This window comes from Strigops habroptila, chromosome 3 (assembly GCF_004027225.2).
Source record: "Strigops habroptila isolate Jane chromosome 3, bStrHab1.2.pri, whole genome shotgun sequence".
Lineage (NCBI taxonomy): Eukaryota > Metazoa > Chordata > Aves > Psittaciformes > Psittacidae > Strigops > Strigops habroptila.
The window spans coordinates 38,491,575-38,508,732 of NC_044279.2; the positions used below are offsets into that span (position 1 = coordinate 38,491,575).

At 37.0% G+C, this 17,158-nt stretch overlaps 1 protein-coding gene across 3 annotated transcripts in view; it reads left to right on the top strand.

Moving 5' to 3' along the window:
- Positions 1-17,158, top strand: part of LGR5 (leucine rich repeat containing G protein-coupled receptor 5) — a 94,115-nt gene that overhangs the window by 812 nt on the left and 76,145 nt on the right. The window lies entirely within an intron of this gene.

The following is a 17,158-nucleotide window of genomic DNA, read 5'->3' on the forward strand; positions in this document are numbered from 1 at the left end:
TTCCAAGTACCCGCCGCACGGTGCGGAGGGGCATCCCCGCCGGGCCGGGCTGCGGTGACTGGAAAGAAACTCCTCTGCATTTCGGGCATGCCGAATTACAACGTGTAGGGACAGGGACATCGAGAACGGAGAAGATTTGGATTAATAAAAACACTCCCCCAGACTCTAGGGAAACTTTTTCTTTGTTTCTTTCTTTTTGGCAGAAGGGTCATCGTTTAGCCTCTCTTTGGGTTTGTGTGTTGAAAGCGTTGGTGCGGTAAAAGTGTTACTTTAGTGCCCTCCTTACTAATTTCATACACTTCATTGTGGCTACACGTCCGATAGCTTGTTGGTCTAATGCTTATCCTCCATGTCCAGCATACACTATATCTGTTTCTGAATGTTTATCCACTCGTGTATTTTGACATGCTGTTGACATGCTTGCTACTATGGTTACTGTAAGGATGCTTTCACAGTATCGTGTGTCTGGGGTACTACAGTGATAATTCTGAACTCACTTCTCTATTAATGCCATACTCCAAAGGACATAAAACATATGTTCCATCTGAGAAAGCAGATGAAACTAAACTAGAAACAGCCTTTCTAAGAGAAGTACAAACATGACAACAAGGTAGAAATTAAGTGCAACCAATAAAATCTAAGTACTAAACAAGTGTTAGAAGGCTTAGGTTAGTGAAAGTAGCATTGGTTTAGAAAGAGGATGTACAGCTAAAATACTTCTCTGAATACCATGCATGTAAATACTGTCCTGAAATTTATTTTGGTAAAAATAGTTTTATCTTATTTTACCATAAACATTTTAAAGTCAAAGCTATTAGTAATGTTAAGAGGCAGGAGTCAGCATTACTGAATGACCAGTTACAGTAGGGCAAAATGTAATGAAGATACAATCTCTAAGACATCTCTAAGACACATACTAAGTCCGCCACTGGTTTCAAAAGCAGCAGCTCAGGATTTGGGGTATATACAAGACGCAATGTGTTCTGGTGCTTTAGAAAGTTGTATGGAGAAAGATGATGAAGGTATAAAGGTGTACTTAAGTTGTACATATCCTGTGTCAAGAATTAGATGCTCTAAATTCTTGGCTGCTTGGAGAAATGCTAAAACTGGAAAGAAAAACATCAGAAAACCTACAGTTTGACTGTTCTGTGAAGAAAAAGAGAACATAAATATGCATGATAATGTCAAAATACCACTGCTGTGGTCTTCTGCTGTTGAAAAGATACATACCTCCAGGAACCTGCTTCTCAGTAGGATTGTGATCTGGTCCTCACTTTTGTTTTTAAATCCTCTTGTCCTTCAAGAGGGGAATGTCTTTCTCTGGTCAAGAATTCTGTGCTGTTCAGTAGCATACACCCTGAAGTAAAAAACCACCACTGGGACAGGCAGACTTTTAAATGACCAAGGCTGCATACAGGCAGTATTAACAGTATAAAAGACTAGTTCATACACATAGGCAGTTACACTTACCCTTTTCCAAATTTACTAGGCTGTTATCCTTGGATTGATTAGTTATTGCCTAATTATGCAGAATTGTAGCTCCTGCCTGCCTTCTGTAAAGAACTGTCAAATCTCATTGTCTGTAGATGGCCAAGCAACATGCCTGCTTCTTATAGAGATGTTTGCCTCCCTGACCTTGGTAGTGGCCAACCAGAAGCTCCTTGGGGTTTTTTTTCCTGGTTGGTTTTGGGTTTTGGGGGGTTTTTTTGGGGTTGTTTTTTTTTTTTCTCCAGAAAAACAGAAATGTCTTTTTGCACTGTGACATTTTTTGCTTCAGATCAAAGCAGGAGATTAAAATTGTGTATTCACATTAACTCTTTATAGTGAAAAACCCCACCTTCTTTAGTTGATTCTGTTCTTGCACAGTAGATATAGCTGACCAAAAGTGGTCTGTCGTATTTCCTTGTGTTATGTTTGGGCTTTTAAAGTTTTTTCTTTAAATTGCTGTCATTTTATCTAATCTGGACACTCGTATAGGGAAAAAAAAAAAGAGTAAATGTTTTCTTGGTGTGCACTGGAAACTGTGTGAAAAATTGAAATGCCGAGGCCACTAAGATTTGTTTTATGTTGGGACAAATGTGTGCAGTTCATGATATATTATGGTGACTGAATTTTGCACAGTTTTTATGATGGTGCTCTTGCAGCAGAGCTAAATGTAGTCTACAGATGGACCTGCTGTACATTTCTCCCTTCTCATTTATATTCCCGGGGAGCAAGTCATGCCTCCCATCAAAAATCTTTTTATTTATGATTGTGTGTCTGCTGCAATGAACTGTTAGATTTTTAAAAGCAGACAAGGAGAATCCAGGAGTTTCGTTCAATTCCTTTTTTTCCTTTACTTTTAGGCTAAATAATGTACTCAATGTATTTAATGCAATTCCTGTTGACATAAATGAGAATTCCATGTGCTGATGAAGGGCAGCACTGAGCCTCTGTTTCAAATTAAGAACATGTCACTTTCCTATCAGTGCACAGTGAAAAGAAGAAGTCAAGATCTACAGGTCTTTTGCACATGGGACCCTCATTAATTCTCAAACCAAGCCTGTGAGTGAGTGAAATACTGTTACCATTTACTGTGACGTGGAAAAGTGAGGCAAAGAAGGGCTTGCTCAGAGTTAGAGGTAAAGTTTATGACAAAGCCAGTAATTAAAGACAGAATGCCTTATCCAAACACCATTCTTTAACCACAGGCTCACTCTACTCTTCTAAATAATTACTCATTAAAAACCGGTGTAAAATCTGGCAACTCCTGTTCAAGAATAGTTAGTATGATGAGTATAAAAAGAATCTGATTTTGTATCATCTCATGTGATGACAGTATAGAAGATAGCTCTTAAAGATTTTGAGATGTTATGGGCCTGGATAGCACAGAAAAGTAAATTTATTATAAATACCAGGGCAGATACTGTATTCTTTGTGATTGGAAACTCTCAGTGATAAACTTAGTGGAATATTTTAAGGGGAATATTAAGCAAAATGTTTTCACAATGTTACCATCTTAGATTGACATAGGCATATGTAAATACTGCAGCATATGGTATGTTGCCTTCTACATTATAGTTTACTTAATGAGTTATTTTGGGATATGTGCTATTTGCATTTAAAAAGTTTAATTTTGAGTACATTGTAAATACAGATAAAACATTTTGGGAAAATCTGATTCATATAATTTTAATTCTTTTTAGAAATAATTAAGAAAAATTGTATTTCAGGACTGTGATAGTGTTAGAGCAAAACCTGTGAAGAAGAAATCAGTGCATATTTTCAGGTTCCTAGCATATTAGTCTTCAAATAAGTTTTGGCCTTCTGCTTCTTTCATTGCCATAATATTGTATTTGATGATAAATATTCCTGTATAGCACAGTCAAAGCTCTATTGGGTGTCTGAAAGTGTTTAAGACTACTAAACAAAAACAACAAAAAAAAAAAGACAATTGGGAAGAAAAATTTATTTACTTTTTGAAGGTGAAGAAGTGCATTTCCAGAAATTACACTTCTGAACTAAGAAAGATAGTAGTTTCTGTGTTAGGAATAGCCAAAAAACAGTAAGACCAACCCTTTGGGGTAAATTTGCACTATTTTAGTCATTCTGATCTCGTTGCAAACTCAAATCTTGTCGGATTCTTCACCTAAGCTATTTTGGGAATGACTGTAGTTTTCAATGAGATCAAACGGCAAGGTGCCTTCCTATGGAGAAGTAAGCTTTATAAAGTCTCTTACAACTTCCAGATCCCTTGACAAGATTTAGGTGTTTGGTAGTTAGTAAAATGTCTGCCTTTTCTTAGAAAGTACTTCTTTATGTAGCTACAAACTTAACAAACCATTTTTGTGCCTTTCTGGGTGAAATAGATTAAATACTTGCCATGTGGTTTCGGTTAAAATCTGAGTCTTGTCGCAGTTGAGGATGAAGGTGAATCCAGGTTCTGGATTTAGAATTCAGTGTTAAATATCCCTTTTGAAAATAAAACAGAGCATTCCCTCTCTATTCATAGCATTAGTGGGTATATGAAGGTAAAACATGTCGCAGGTAAATCAGAGGTACATAAAACTGAAGAAGTAACAAGCTATGCAAAGTTCATATTTGCCAGTTTTCAAGGGATTTGCTTTAAATTTCAAAACATAAAGTGTCAACTCAAAGTTAGTTTCTTTGTGAAAAATTTGAATTTAAAAAGTATTTAAGAAGAGAATGTCCACTTGAGAATACAGTGCTAAAAATAACTCTTTACACTGCTTCCTAAAGAGCCTTTTGCTGCTCAGAAGGGGGGAAAAACGGCACTCGCACACTACGCCTTTCCTTTGTAGCATTTGCTTCATAGAAATGCAGCATAAATTGACAGGGAGAATCGGGAAGCTGGTAGAGTATAAGGAGCTGGCAGGGTGAGGCACCTTCAATTTGGTTTGGTATCTGAAGTGCATAGGACAATTGGCCGGGCAGAGGGAGCCTGACTCCAGCTGAGAACGCATGCACTGGGCTGACCTTCCCCGTCAGCATGCCAGCGGAGATTAGACTTCCCCCAAGTGCTCCCTTGTTAACCCAGTCTTTTCTCCAACGTCATTTGTCTTTCAAATGCTTAAAATTGCTACCAATTCTGCAGCAGTCCAGATTGCTTTCTTTTATTCTGTTTGTTGGCCAAGGTAATATTTCATCTGCATGCATTGCTTTCTTAATTCTTTGTTGGTTACTTAAATGGTCTCAATTAACACATTTTATGGCATTTTCTCTGACTTCCTTGAACTATCCAGCAGATCTGATTCTTTTCCTGGTAAAAATCATGCTAAATAAGCTGCATTTCCTTTGGCTTCAAGTAAACTGACTGAGGGCAGAACACGATGTGGTGTTTTTGACATACCAAAACAGCGTCAGACTTCAGTTAGAAGAAAATACCCTTTAAAAAGAATGAGATGTGATCAAAGCATGCTTACTCCTCAGAGATTTAGCAAGTCATGTGGCAAATCCTTATGCTACATGCTCTGTACTGTTTGCTGAGAAGACCTGGGAAACTTCGGCACAGTTTTACTGTTCAGATGTGAGAAATTTAATGCCTGGAGAATTATAAAAGAAATAAATGTTGTTGGGGAGGAGTAGGGCCTGAAACAATGTTATCATTACTTGTTGAAGGAGTGCTACCTTCTTGTCTCTCCTGGAACTGAGGTTTAAATGAAAAATGCATAAAACTAAGACAGTGAAAAGCTTGAACTATATATGACAGTAACTCGTGGTACCCCTGATTTTAGTCCCAAGCAACATGCTTTTTTTCTAAAACCCTATAGACAACAGCTTGGAATTCTTGAATTAGAGACCTTGGAATGAATATTAAAGCAGCAGCACTCAAATAGAAAGACTGTTCCTGAAATGTCTTTGCCATTTAGATGAAAAAGATCCCTTAAGCTGCTGCTCAGAGAGATATGATCACTCAAACTGAGAAAGCATAAGCCAGTTAGTATTATATTAGGCACCAGCAATACCTGGAACTCCAAGCAGGAATGAAATGGAATAGCAGCACAGGTCCCCAGGAACTGGTAGAGTGTGTCCCCAGCTTAATAAGGCCTTTGCTTAGACAGGTGGTCTGAGTACAGATACATTCTGTATCACCTTCCAGTTTTCATATTTTGCAATGTTTTACTAACTTCTAGCTATGAGCTTTGGGCTTTGGGCGCGGTGGCCACAGCACTTATGTCCATCCTAGAAAGGACAAGCTATGTTTTCATGGCTAGACACTGCTGCAGAGAATAATTATTCTGAAGTGCAGTTATCCAACAATGACAATTATAATAATCAACCACTCCCAAAATGAGATTTTATTGGTAACAAATGGGCTCTTAGTTTGGGCCCAATTGTATGATTTGGCTCCAGTCCTGCAAATACTTATCCAGATACTTTAGTGTCACGAATGGCTTCACTGAAATCAGATGCACAAATGTTTGTCAGACCAAAGCCTTGAACAATTCTGAAACAATTACCCCTTCCCCAAATATCAACTCATTTGTGTGGAATAGTTCCGCTAAGATGCTCTGCTACACTGTCTAATCACACAGCCTAAAGCATTATGCATATCAAATAGTTTAAAAGCCTTTCTTTCAAAATTTTCGAAAATCTTACATAAAATGAATATTTACTTTAATCTGGAATGCACTGTCTTTCAACAGTGTTGTGTAATTGCAATGAAGTGATTTTTAAGGACATGTTTTTGATAAAAAATTGCTAAACTTTTTGCATTGTAGCATAGAAGTATTGTCTTTTTGTACAGGAGATACGATATTTTGTGTGTGATGTGTGTGTGTGTAGATAGGGTTTGGGCAAATGAAAAACAAGTATCAGGCTAAAGCAGTACAAACAACTACAGCTCCCAGCACAAAAAATCTGTCCATGCTTTTGCAGACATTTAAATAAATGCTTTCTCTTTTATTGAAAGTAACCATGCTTACTGATGTTACCAAATTTAAGCATTAAGTACCTAAGTAATGCTGAAGTATTTGCTGGATTATGACTTAAGTTGTATAATGATTGTGTCTAAACTTAACCTTTTAAGTGTTATAATTTTTTTTGTGCTTGTTTCATGCAACTTTTCCCATGAAAAGTGTACAATAATTTGATTTATGAAGGGGAGGGGACGTAGGAGGTAGAAAAGTAAAGGTGGGGTTCAGTACTACTACGTCTCTATTTTCTTAATTTTTCCTTTTTTTTTTTTTTTTCTTTTTCTGTTAGTTCCTGTACCAAACACTTCAGCCTGCTCTGTTTGAGGATGGAATAGTTACAGCTCTGGTATTACACAAAAATAAAGCTTTCCTAGTTTCTGCCATGTCTTGCCATGTCTTCTGGATCCTGTGATAATATAAATGCTATTCTAAGTGAATGAGAGAACAGATGTGAGATGATGTCAGCATTAAGGGAAGTGTAACTGCACTGATTTGGCATTCAGTGAGTTTGTAAATGAGTCTCTGTGTACCCTGAGGGGAGAAGTAGGTCATAGCTGGCAAAGGAAGCAAGTAAGACAAGACAAAGCTCTTTCTCACCCATCACTGAAAGTTACCTGTTCTGAACCACCTTGATGAGTAACTTGCCTTTGGGCTTGATCCTTGATCAGTTTGGCATGGAGGCTGCCTCAGAAATTAAGTCTTTGTCCTGTGGTCTTGCAAATGATGAGGTTGCAGTATGTTTGTGTTGGGGCCAGATCAAATTGTCCAGTGTCCAGAAATGAGGTTCATCCTTTTGAAGGCATAGAAACCAAAGTTTCTTAAACACCCTGGTTCACAGAAATTGCTATTTTGGAAGCATGAGGAAAGGGCAGGAACTGCTTCTGGGAGTAGGAAGTAGGATCAGATAGCTATAGCTGGGATTCAGGTAGTGAGACCTTTGAGTTCTGCTCCTGGATACAGTGATGAAGTAGTTTACAAAATAAAGCTAATCATGCAATGTTTTCGTAGTCTTACTCTATATATTTGATGGCTGGGGCAACTACCCACATCTGAGTTTGAATAATTTGGTAGTGGCTGATAAATGCAGAAGATCTGTAGATTAGAACACTTAATGAGGTTCTAATTATGATTATGACATGGTAAAATAGGGTGAAATCCTAAAGGATTTTCTTTCTTCATAAGGCTGTGTGGCTGCCTTTCAGTTTTGCTCATGGCTGCCTATGAGGGCTAAACTCTGTGATATGTAAGATTCTTATAGGAAGAAGTGAAGTCTATGCAGACGTCTGAAAGCAATATTTGACCTGCTGACAAGGAAATACAGGATCCATATGGTTGGTGCAGAATGGAAGTATTGCCTGCAATCATGCTGAATTTGTGCAAAGGCAAGGATTTGGAAGAGGGCCAAAAGAAGTGCAGGTTCAACCTTGTGACCTGACAAGGGTCTCAGGGAGTAAATTCCAGTCCTGGTGTCCCTGCATAAAGCCTCACTATATTGTCTCTAACCTACAACAGGCACATGCAATTAGAGGAGGATTAACAAAGGAGCAAAAAGTGGATTGTGAAGAAAGAGATGTCAGGTAGCTTGGGAATCCATCTGCATCAGTGCTACAGAGTAGTGAAATATGGCTCTCATCAGGCGGCTCAAGCAATTGTAAACCCTCGGGAGAAGTGGCAGTAATGCAGATCACAGTTTACATTTGTGCCATATGTCAGCAGTAAGCCTTTGTAGGGTTCAGTTACTGTGGCATAGTTATTACCAGAAATGTTTGTGGCTAACTGGCTCTAGCAGAGATAACACCTCAGTATACAGTTGTGGTGGGGTAAAGGGTAAGGGTTTGCTGGGTTTTTTAAAAAATTGAGTGTGGGGCACTGTGGAAGAGTAATTGGTAGCAGAATAAGGGGCTCATGTGGTGTTATTTAGGCCTAGCACTGAAAAGGGACAATGTGAAAGCTCATGGTCTGAGAATAGCATCTGGGAAGGCTGAAAGTTCCTCAGCATATGGAGGCTTCACGTTGCCTCTTACCTGTTGCCTGTACATATGTAGAGTAGTGTGAAGTGCTGAGTGCCAGAACTTTACTTCTTTCTGGCCAAGATAGAAGATGTGAAAAGAAAGGGCAGGACAAGCGTCTTGGAACACCCTATCTGCCCGAAGGCCAGGTACAGTACGGAACATAGGTAAACACGTTCTTGAAATCTTGAAATACATGTTTTTAGAATAAAACAAATGCTTACTGAATACTGATAAGGCGAAAAACTTTCATCTGGAATAAAAAAAACATTGTGTAGAAACAGATATATGTGGAACAGTATTGTAGCAGAAGTATTTCAAGGGTTATTTGGATGGAATATTTAAAATAAATCATTATAGGGAATTGGGAAAAAAGACCCAGTGCCAGATTCATCTCTGTATGTTATTCAATGGGTTCGTTCTATTTAATAGACTTATGCCAAGAAAGAGTTCAGGTAGTTTTTACTCAGCTTATACTAATGCAACTAACTTAATTGTATGGAATGGGTGCTGCTAAAATAAATTCAATTTGAAAAATCTGAAGCTTTTGGAAAAGCGTTAATTGATACAATGAAAATGAAGCATTCACATCAGTTTTCATGTGCCAGTGCTTGACAGAAAAGTTTCTGTTACTACTGTGCATGGTGTCTGTCTTTCCGAAATATATAAAAGTCAAATTATTTTTTATAGGCATACAGCCAAGGGATCATTATTGTCTTGTTTGTGTCGGGATGTAGATTCTGGCAGGAGAGTTGTGTTGTGTTGTGTTGTGTTGTGTCAGGGAGATGTTGTCAACTGTACAGACTTCCCAGCAGTCTGAGGAAGGAGGGATTTTCTTTTTTTTTTCAGTCTCGTTGTTGTTGCTGTTGATAGCATTCAGTGAAAAGAGCAACAGATTTTTTTGCAGGATGCTTGCATAGTGCTGTGAATACGTTAATTCCATTTGTCATAGACAGAACTGTCACACCAAATAGAGTTATCAAAATGTCGTTTCTGTACATATTGGTGCCTCAGCTGTTCTGCCTTCAATGGCTGTCTCTGGCCAATCTGTGAAGAATCCTGTAAACCTGAAGCCAGATGTGGTCTGCTTTCTACATTTATCATCAGTCATGGATACAGCATCTTGCAGTCATGTAGCTCTGTGTTCCTGCCTGTCTGACCATAGAACAGTGCTGCAAGAGCATCAGATTTTCACAAGGAATTTGTAATATCCAGATTCACTGGATGGTATTATTTAGTGTTGTATGTCTGTGTGTGAACTATATAAGGAAATGCTGCCTGCTGTCAACATGCTGCTAGTTTAATCTCTTCTGATAAAGGCTTGTGAAGACTAATTATGAACCAATTTGTTTCCCAATGAAACTGGAACTGAAACTCCTTTTAATGATATGGATTGAGCTCCTGCTATGTCATGGGTTTATTGTAGAAGTTTCTGTTGGGTCATGGTGAGTCTAATCTAAAGCAAATTATTCTTTATCCAAATATCACCATATGTTGAATGAGTACACAAACAGATTTGTTTTTTACATTTGGTGAATGAATAATTACCTAAGTACACAATGATAATAATTAATTTTAATTGACATTCATTAGTGGTTTTGATTATCTCAGGATAGAGAACTTCCATTAAAGTGTTCACAACTTTTATAAAGCAGCATTAAGGTGGTTGTTCAACAAATATGTACTGATGAAGATTAGACCAAATGAAAATAAGCATTTTATGTATCATCATGTAACAATATGAATTTGGTAAATGGATGGATGTCCTAGCCACAGGAGAATAATAACAGAAAGACATAAAGGAAAGCAAAATACACCTTAGCAGCAAGGCATTATGTCTATATTCTTTCAGTCACTAATACCACTACTAGCATTGAAGATAAATGAAATACATGTGTAGCTGTAGCAGAGTGAAACAAAGTCAGACATTAAATAAGCCTTCTGTTTGGTCTCTGTCTTTAAAATGATGTTGTTTATCAGAAACAATTCCAGCAACTAAAACATTTGGTAATCTAACATTCATTAGTAGGTTTAGACGTTAATCTGGGTGTTTCTCCATGCTATCAAGTCTGTTCACAATGAAATGCCTCGGATCACTACTAGCCAGTGTGACTTTAGGAGACGGGTCTAAAGAGCTGACAAAGCAACTGGTGTATTTGTATGCTGCCCCACTCGTGGAGCAGCTCCTGGCTTATTAGGCAAACTGAGGTCTTCAAACATTGTGACAGGTAAAAGCCTGAGTCAGTCCACTTGGGTGCAATTAGAGCAGGCCTGTTGCTACTGCGGTGACCTTGGGTGCACTTTGGGAACGCATGGTTCAAGACCTGAAAGAAACAGCTCTGAGCTGCACCAGGTGGGAAGAATGACACAGAACAAAGGGAGCTTGAACTTCTTCTTTATGCACTATGGCACCATTATTGATGAAGATGAAATATGATGTGGAATTTCTCAGTAGTTACAGTATGAGAAAGAGGCTTTGAAGTTGCATATTAATTCTACAGTGCTGCTTCAGAGCATGTAATCATTGAGTATTTTAATGATGTCATATATGTATATTTTTCACTTTCGGTTAAACAGGACAGTTTTTAAATATTTTGCCATGTATCAGGGCAAGTGTAAAGAAATAACTGCACACAGAGATTGATCTCAGTGCACAGGGTTTTAAATGTGGAGAAAGAAACTCCAACAATATTCAGATATCCGTCTTTCCTTTTACATCATCATCCACCAGAATAGATAATGCAGCTCAAGTAAAATCAAGAGTTTTATTTCCTTTGAATATTTCTTTAATTTCTTTCATATTTGTAATAATCTTGTTGAAAGGGTTGTCTCTGCCAAATTTAGTAAAACTAATAATTAAATGTTGTGGTAGGCAAGATGATGGTTAGGTTTACTGCTAGCATGAGATCATAAACTAATTTCAAAACTGTTGTAAAACTCTTGGAGAACAGATTACATTGAAATAATACATTGCGTATTAACATGTTAACATAAGACACAATATTGATGGATAAAAACTCAAAGTAGACAAATGAAAGTACACATTAGACCATGGAATAAAGTCTTCAATCATGACATGAAATAGAGCTGTATTTTTCTCTAAATAAATAAATAACACTTAAACTTAGTGCTCTAGAGAAACACATTTGAGGTGTCACCATTTAAGTATATACATAAGGTTGAGTGATATTAAAATGAATAAATTTAATTGATTGTAACACCAGTTTTAAATGATTTTAACACCAGTTCTGTACCTCATACTACTTTTTCAGTATTTTACAAAGCACATGATGCAGTTGACTTGAAAAGATCCTAATTAAGAAGAATTCAGTAAGGGATATTGGAGTAGAATTTATGTGGCTTCTAAAATCCAAGCCTGGCAGGGGTGAGTAAAGGTACCTTTTGCCATTTTAAAATATTTTCCTTTGGAGGTTACTTGGGACAGCAACACAGCTCACAAAGAAAGTAGAAAAGGCCTAAGGCTGCTTCTTAGAAAAGCAGTCAGCTCATAGATATCCTGGGAACCATTTTACTAGTAAGAGCCATCAAGGAAAGAATGTAAAATGTTTTTCTCTGGCTTCTGAGGAGGTTTGCCATACACCATTGTCTCATCCTGAGGGGGCTACTTAGAGACAAGTGAGCCCCATTCAGATTGATCCACAGCTGGGTCTGTTCCCCAGTTCTGTTAAAAATGATGAACATCTGTCTTAACTATCAATTTAGTTCAGTAGTAGAATCGTTGGCTTTTCTTGGATCTTAAGAACTTATATCTATGACAGTTCTGAAACTGTCACATGTAGAAGACCTCAATATAACTACAAGCTTTGCTAGTTCTAGGTAGAGGTCTCTGGTAAAATGACTGGATTTATTATATGCATTATGTTTTCTGGAGACATAAATAAATGCAGGCTAGCAAATGTATGCATCTTCAGGCTAATGATTTCAGCTGCAGTGCTTCTGTACAGTGCAGATCCTCCATGCCCTCATTAAGTCTTAACCTTTAAGTGTAAAATATAAGAAAAAAATTAAGGAGAAATTAATGTATTTTTTTTCTCTCTCATCCTGTCAAAGTGGAAATACTTTTCAAGTTCTGTTATACATTAAATATTTCTTTGGATACCAAGGTATCCTTTATTCATGGGAGTCTGGCGGTTACACACTTTTGTATACAGCTGCAGACCTAGCTGTTACTGTGTGTGAAAGAAAAGACAGAACATGGTGCAACTGGTGCGACATCAGGCAGTCAGCTGGGAGGACTATTACCTCCATATTATCTATTCAGTGCCTGGTCCCTTCTTAGTAAGCCTGTGTTTGCTATTTGCATCTCTAAGTGCCTATACAGCTTTTAAGACCTTTATCCTTACCATCTTTAAGCTATTAAAGTAGAAAAGAGATGCCTTAAAACAGACAACAAAGGTTTTGCAAGCTTCTCAGCTTACTGTTCCAGAACTAGGAAGAGGCTTTCATAAAATTTTTCTAACTGTTAAGTCTGAATTATATCTCACTTTTTAAGACATTAATAAGATGAAGATTATTTGCTTCTAAGTTGCGGTTGTTAGAATACATACAGATGTTGTGTGTACAGGCTGGGAAAGAGGTTCTGGTAAATATTTGAATATTTATTTTTACATTAATTTTTATATGCTATATCATCTAAATGTGCCTGGCAGTCACTGTGGAGATCTGCAAACATATACAACTACATTGATAACAAGCAAAGGTATGACTGCAAATGTATAAGCAGCGGAGAATAAGACAGCTGCCTAAATTTGATCCTCAGATCATTGACTACATTTCTGTCATGTTCCTAGGTCCATCCTCTTTGTGAAACTAGTTACTGTCAAATAAACCTGAAAATAGAGAGGTCTTGTTATCACAACTGTGTGAGCTCTTACAAAATAAAATCAAACTATGGAAGGGTCTACAAATTATAAAACAATTAAACCAGGGGAAATCAGAGTTGTATTATTAGGCAACCTGTATTCTGAAGGGCGAAATAAAAGATTGCAAAATGGATCAGGCCAAGGTGGTTAAATCTATGTCTTATTCGAACAGCAACCGCACCTAGTTGCTTTGGAAGATATTCAACTGTCACCTTGTAAGTGAAAACAAATCCCTGCCCTATTGTATTTTTATATACTTGGGAACATTCTTATTCCTGAGAGCAAACTGACCCTTTCTAAACGCTGTCGAAATACTAATTTCAGCTGCCTCACGACAACAGTTTTTACAGATACAAATAGAGAGTTTTTAAAAGTATTAAATATTGATAGCTTTATTATTACAGGAGTCTCTTTATTATGAAGAGGTTTGTTTCTCATTTTGAAGAGGAGATTTTATTAATCTTCTCTCTAAACAAAAAATCTTAAATTTTTTTTTTTTTTTTTTTGTATGCTCTTATGGTAAGTTTTTTAAAATTCCTTTAGAGTTCTTAAAATAAATGGTGAATGTTCAGTGAATAGAAGTATTATTTTTTTTAATTATTTGTTTACCAAAATAGAAAAATCCAGAGTAATCAAAAATCAGTTCCATTGCAGAAGCCAACTTTGAGAGCAAATTTTGTTCTTCATTATCATTACTGTGCCTGGAAGGCAACAGAATGAGGATATCGTGGGCATGTTAGGTTCGGTCCAAAGATTGTACTTTAAGTAATGAAACATTGGTGGTTTAGTGAAAAAGATGAGAAAGATGTCAGGAAAAGCTTTATTTATATGCTTTATTTGCTAGTATGTTTTGTCTATATACTTTCTCTTCTGGTCCCGACAGCACAGAATCTTCTCATACAAAAGCATAAGAAACCAAAATGGACTTTTTCTCCAAGCTGTGAAAGGTAACAGATTTAGGAATTGCTGGATCTATGAGGAAAAACAGTTTAGAAGAGGTAGACCACCAAAAATGAACTTCCAAGGTGTGCCAGCATGTGTGTGTGCTGACTGCTGACACTCCCAGCTGAACCTCACTTGCTGGTTTCACTTAGCCGGGCAGGGCATTGCGAAAAGAACTTGCTTTCTGTAGCTGAATTCCTTGAGTAGGAGCTGCTTGTCTTTCCTAGTTAAGGTCCTGAATTCACGGAATTGGAGGAAGATAGTGCTCAGAATTTTCTAGAAGATTTGAATTGGAATAGAAAACTCCGAAAAAATGAGTCTGCAACAGAGACAGTTTTAGATGTCCATGTTGGCTTCCCCCCGCCTCGAAGCTAGTTGTTCCCACCCTGCTGCTTTAGGCTTCATCTTTTGGCTGTGCTGATTCAGCTGTTTGTCGGGCTGTGCTCCTAAGCAGATCTGTGAAATAATCCAGTTTAAAAAGAAACACATTTCTGGTCTTTGAAAAATATGTATCTCATTTCACTGATCTGTTTTAGAATGTAGCCACAGAAACAGCCGAACCAGCACAGCTGAAGGGACAGGGACAACTGACTGGGGGTTCAGTGGGCAACTGAAGGGGACTGCATAACTTTTCCAGTACTCTTGTACCACTGCAGTTTCCAATGCAAAAATGAACATACAAAAAAAACCATGGGGATGGGGATGGGATTTTCTCATCTATGATTTAGTTGTAGTCATGTGCTCCTTAACAAAAGTCTTTCGCTTTCATTGATTGCATATAGTTGATAAACATAGTATTTTGTAAAAGTTCCATTTGAGGTGCTTGAAAGAGGAAGAATATAAATTCTTCAGGCTATTCCAGATGAGTCTAGAATTCAGCAAAACTGAACAGGAAAACATTCTCAGAGAACTTGAGTTCATTTGCAGTGGTTCAATTTATTAGTCAACTCAGAGAAAATATTTCACCCAGACATTGCTCAATAAAAGCAGTCACATAGAGCAGTTCTTGAATTTGTGAGTCAAATAAAGATGAAGTTTATACACCAAATAATTCCAAAATAATGACTGGGTAAAAAACCTTTCCAAAACTGGGGAAAGAAAAGAAAAATAAATAAGTCCCTTCCACTCCATATTGAAGTACCCACAGGTAAAATGTTTTGTCTGCTTAATGACAAACTTCACCCAAGGTACATATATCCTCAGCCTATACACCACACGAGACCATGTTTAAGAGAGTGAAATAAGACTCATCAGAGATGAGCTTGCAGTTGAAAATGCCACCTTACTCTGAAATAGCTGTGAAATGTATCAGTCAGAGCAGAACTTCACCAATTTGTTAGCAAAAAGCCTCTAATACTTGTTATTAACCCTATGGAGAGCAGTGTGTCTTGTGTTTGTATACTTGACATCTTTCTACAAAAATAATTTAATTCCTTTAGACACTGTGTCACTACTATGGTGCAATAACAGAAAAAAAACATTGTAAGAAGTGATTACAGCAGCCAATTTCAAATATATTTGCTTGTTTTCCCTTATTCCATATGCAGAAAGGGAATATTCTCTTCTGCCTCCCAGCTGCCATTGCACTTTACATGAGATCTGCAACATAACAGCATTGATCAGAACTTTGTTGTTACTAAGATTTGTGTTTTAACATTTTCAAGCCAGTTCTGCATTTCTTGATTACCGAACAGCAAATCACATTCTAAGGAATTATATTGAACTTATAACAAGATAAGGGAAACTGCAGTTTAAAACCTTGTTTCTCTTACCTAGTGTTTAAAGCAAAGAAAACTTACTTTATATACTTCTGTAAAAAGCATTTCTTTAAATTGACTTTATTTGTTTTACAGTTTAGAAAACTCTGCAGGTAGCCTTAAGAGCCTGTTCAATTCATTATCATTAAATCAACAAGGAGAGCTTCTTTCTGCCATTCCCTGGCAGGATTAATGGATTTTGGCATGATTTGTGCATTTAACAGTGAAAGCTCTTGCTGGGTAAGCCAGCAAGCTTGACTAATTCTCAGTTGTGCTAACTTCATAAACCTATTTTCAGGTTTTAACTTTGACTAAAGATTAAAGGTAATGACTTCACGCTGCTACCTTTGAATATATGATACTCTAATACAATTATGGTTAATTTGTAAGTGAAATATCAAATATATATTGGATGGTATACATGTGAAAATACATACGTCATGGATTTTTTTACAACATTTGTAAACTGTCATTTTTCTGGTTTAAAATGAAATTCCACAAAACAATGTATTAATATTAAAACACTTGCATATATTTAAATGCTTAAAATAATGATACACAGGATTGTTAAACTCTGTAACAGGAACAGGTCATTTGTATTTCAAAACAACTTACACTTGAATCAGAAAAGTGAACAATTATGATTTGATTTGACTTGATCTGATTTAAAGCTGGCTTGCTCAGCAAAGCCATTTTAACCTGTAAAGCATTCTAGTTACTATCGGGTTTTTCACCTTTCCAGACAACCCTAGAATCAGTATTCAGAAAAGCCAAAAGAAAGGAGAAAAGAGAGGAAAAAATATTTTCAGCCTGTCTGACAAGACTACATAAAAAGCTCGTGATCAAAGGGTCTTAAATACACGTTACTGGTGTGACAAACAACATTTTTGTCCCTTTATTAGATTTATTTTTCTTCTGAAAACTGCAGTGGCCAGTGTATAGTTTGTGAAAGAAAGCTGGCAGGGTTGTATTCTTTGATTCCTAATTAACACCTTCAGTCTCAAAAGAGAACTAACAGAAATACCATAAAATGTTGCAGCTGCATTGTTATTCCGCTTGGTTGGTTTGTTAAAAGTCGGCTGGGCATTGGCAGCTGCAATAAAGGAAAAGCTCAATGGATGTTTTGTATTGTGCCCACTCAAGTGAAAGAA